This window comes from Balaenoptera musculus, chromosome 15 (assembly GCF_009873245.2).
Source record: "Balaenoptera musculus isolate JJ_BM4_2016_0621 chromosome 15, mBalMus1.pri.v3, whole genome shotgun sequence".
NCBI classification, from domain to species: domain Eukaryota; kingdom Metazoa; phylum Chordata; class Mammalia; order Artiodactyla; family Balaenopteridae; genus Balaenoptera; species Balaenoptera musculus.
The window spans coordinates 79,643,982-79,648,310 of NC_045799.1; positions in this window are offsets into that span (position 1 = coordinate 79,643,982).

The following is a 4,329-nucleotide window of genomic DNA, read 5'->3' on the forward strand; positions in this document are numbered from 1 at the left end:
TGGTCAAGAGAATATTTTTCACTTAGTCCACCCACTACCCTCTCCAACCTAGTACTCATCATTGAGGAACCACAACATTCCCCAAAAGGAATGTCTGTTTGAAAACTGAGCAGTTTCCAAACTGAGCAGGCAAAACCACTTATAAACCGTAATAACGTAACACCTCCATATTTTGGGAGGCAAGGACTTTTGGAAGGCAAAATGCTTTCATAACAAACCTAAGGGAATCCAAAATGAGCTTTCAGTCAGGCTTTAAAGAACTGACCAACCATCAAAACCCCAGCCCTAAAATCTGGCTTCAGGAGGCTAAGAGAATGAAGAGATGGAAGGTTTGATGTCTCGTGTTGGCCCCTTATCTGAGAGCCAGTAAGTAGTAGGGTAGTTTGTCCATCGTGGTGGGAATAACCAGTTAACACCAAGACTGTGTTAAAAGTCTATAGATTCATTCTCCCAAGGTAGATCCAGTATGAAGGCAGCCTCAGACATGATTGCAGCTTCCTGAAAACTCTGGGAGTGGTGGGCTGCACTATTTTGCCACCTCTGCCAGGCATAGGGGCAAACAGCTGCAGACCACCAGGATTCACCAGGTCAAGTGAGCACATGTATGAGATGGCTTGCTGAGTCAAAGCACGTGCTGAGTGGGCACCTACCTAGTTCTTTTTCCATCCAAGGGAAACAGGAGAGGATTTTGAGGAGGCAAAACACCCTAACCTAAAAGACTACTCAGAAAACAAGATGGTTCCTCTGGGTGACAGGCAGGCAGCTTTGTCCTCATGGGCTCAGGTCACAGGCCCCTGGTGCTGACCGCTGCTTAAGGCCATCTGATTCTGGTGGAAGAGCCCTGGGCCGGCCACCACTCAATTCAAATTCAGTTCCACCTGAACCAATGAAAAGGCTGGATGGAGGGACAAAGAAAAATCTTTATGCAAGACCAAAAAAAGTGCCCCAACAGGAATAGAAACAAATCATATGACACAGGAGGAAACAAACAGACAAAACCCAGAATGTGTTAAGACCACCAAGTAGCCTGGTCTCTGGAAAAGTCAATGTTATAAAAGAGGTGGAAGGAGTAGAGGCTAAAGAAAACTATTATGAAATCCAATTAATCGATTTCATTGGATCAGAGGAGAGGGGGTTAGAAAGTGCTATCAAAGGCATTCTGGGTAAAATTTGGGGAGATCTGAATATGGGCTGGTATTAAGAGAATTATTGTGATTTCCTTAGGTGTGATAACAGTGTGGCCGTCATAAGAGAATGTCCTTGTTTTTAGGAGAAATATCAACATAGGGAGTGCAATGTCATTACTTTCAAGGTTCCACAAGACAAATATAAAATGTCACAAAGCAATGGATATTTGGTTTATCCCTGTACCATTCTTTTCAACTTTTGTGTTTGAAATTTTTCAAAATATATAAAAGGTTGGGGGGGGGGTGGGTCAAGTCCCCCGATACCACCTAGCTATCCTTTAAACAGGGTTAAATCTAACGCAAGAGGCAATTACTGGGACCACCGGTTTTCAAATATCCACATTTAAAAACCACAAGCCAGGGAATTTTCCCACGGTCCAGTGGTTAGGACTCCACGCTTTCACTGCCGAAGTCCTGGGTTCAATCCTTGGTGGGGGAACCAAAATCCTGCAAGCTGCGCAGCGCAGCCAAAAAACAAAATCACAGGGCAAAAAAAACCTTATATGACCCACGGGTCACTTAATGCTCAAAAGCAGCAAAAATCCTTCCATCTCAAACTGAGGCAGGTTAGGAAGCACAGAGGACAGTCGCTCGTTACCTCTAGGAAGGAAAATGGGTGGCTGGGAAACCACCATGGGAGACTTACTGTTACCCGATGTCACCATACTACTGTCCAGATAGTAAATATTTTAAGTTTCACGGGCAACATACTGTCTCTTTGCACTTTTTTTTTCCTTTACAGCCTTTTAAAAATATAAAGCCAGGTATGGATTAAGTATGAAGATGAAATACCAAAAATCCTATGAGCTGGTACTGAGGACTCCGTCAGTGTGACCCAGCCACTCTAGCCCCAGACTCTTCACCGACCACAGGTATCTGGTTAATCAGAGGTAGGGTTTGTGGCCATTCAGATCCAACCACATTTGCCCATACCAGAACTGGAAAGTTCAAACTAGCAGGCCAATTAAATTAGTAAGCTGGTACACCACATTTTAATGTTGATTAGGCTGGAGACCACTTAATGTCAGCTCCTAGAAATAGAGGACAGTTACCCGGCTTGATTCTCCAAGTTTGCTTTGGAAACTGCACAGGAAGAGGTAGCTGCCACTCTTAGCCACTCAGATCAACCAGTGTGAGTCAACAGGCAGGTTCCGCTCACTGGCGCAGAGGCCAGTGCGTGCGGTCGTTACATATAAAGAGTGGAGGGAAACTGCACTCGCTTCACCAGGCAACTTATTTGCTCCACTGAAAGGTTCCCTGCCACTAAGTCCCGTTTGATATCCCCTCCACTCCACCCGCAAAGTTCTAGGAATGCAGAACCCTGCTCTGTGGATGCCCGAAGCCAAGTAGATCATTCACTCCTTTACAATTACCCTCCTGCCCATCATCTTTATTTAATTCCTTCCCACTGTCAGTTATTTTTTAAGTTCTAGAGTGCGCTGAGGAAGAGGACCTCTATCTTTAGTGCCTAACCCGGGGTATCATTCAATTCCTGAATTAGAGCTTTCTTAACCTCAACTCTTCAGGGCCATTCTTTTCCAACTGCTTATCACTGTTATGCAAGCCCCCCCCCCCCGCAAATACTTCACAATGGAAATATGTTACAGGAGACTGAATGCAGAAGGAGCTAGGAGAGTCCAGATGACTTCTACTAAGAGATCTGCGAAACTGTAAAATAACGCTACTCTTCTATTCTTTGTTTTAGAGAACAATTACTTTTCATGAAATTGTTATGTATCTCAACATGTAATAGGTTTCCATTATTTTTAAACAAATGAGTATTTTCAGTTTCTAGTTTTTGATACAGTCTACATAAGAGTTATGTAAAGAGGTCCTGAGATGAAAAAGTTTCAGAAACACTGCATCAAGGAACTTAAGACTGGGTGGAAATGCAGCAACAGACAGCATTTCATTTCAAGAGAAGTCCGTCTGTGGAAAATCCTCTGGGCAAATTCCAGTCTTAAGTCAAATTCCAGGCACTCATAATGGGACGTTACACCAAAGGAACAAGGGTGTAACAGTAACACCTTCCAGGAGCTACCTTTCTTTCTGAAGAGCCTTGGTGAGCCTGTGCTGTTCTTGCCCATCTCTCGACTCCCCTGGCTGGCAAGACGTGTATGACTTGCCGCTATCCTAGTAACTCCCACCCTGAGCTCTTGCGCCGTCAGCGCGCTGGGTGTTGGCTGCTGCTCAGTGTTATCTCCTAGAGGAGAAGCAGCCTGGTGTTAGGAGGCGAAGCTCAGGAGGGCTGAAGACGCGGGCTCCAACATGGGTCATCAGTGAGCTGTGGGACCTCAGGCACATGGGTCACTTCTGTGTCCACAGAGGTGGCACTCTCAAGGTGATTCTGAGGGACAACGAGCCAAAATAGGTGAATTCATCAACATGGCAAAAGCCTAGTCACACACAGTGTTACTCCTAAAATGTGAATTAAAATTTCTCAAAAAATTGAAAAGCCGTCCTCTTCCACCGCATGAACCAGTGCAGCCCCTCCCTGCCTTGCTGGAGCACACCCAAGCCGGTGGAGGAGGAACGCCTTTGCCCTGGTGTTCCTTCCTGTAGACAAACCCCTCCTCACAGCTGGTCAGGGCAGAACACCCCACATGTCCAGGGATGTGATCTGAGCCGCGGGCACATCCTGACAGCTGCCATCAGAAACAGCAGGCTGCTGAGAGCACAGCCCACGTCAACTAAGGCTGCTGACCACGTCAGAAAGACTTAAAAACCCAAGACAATATAGTTATGAATGAACATCTTAAAATGCAAAAACCCACCTCACCTAAAACATAATGAGATCTCCAATGGGCACCTGAGAAATACCAAACCAGGTACGTGACCCAGTTTTCATTTAGACCTATATCCCCCACCCCAAGGGCTCAGAAGTTTAGTCATTTGCCCGAGAATCAAAAGGAGTCATGATTCAAACTTAAGGTTCGTTTCACAAGAGAAACAATGGAGACCCAAAAGGTGCGATCATTTTTTAAGGTCAGTAAACCCAGGTCTGGTTCCCAGAGATAGGCACTTTCCAATATACACCGTTTTGACCCTTTCCCCCCGCAGTCCAACCTTGTTCTTTGAGTGGGGGAGAACACCCATGTCCAATCAAACCTTCAAAAGCAAAGAAAAATTTCAACTCATTAAA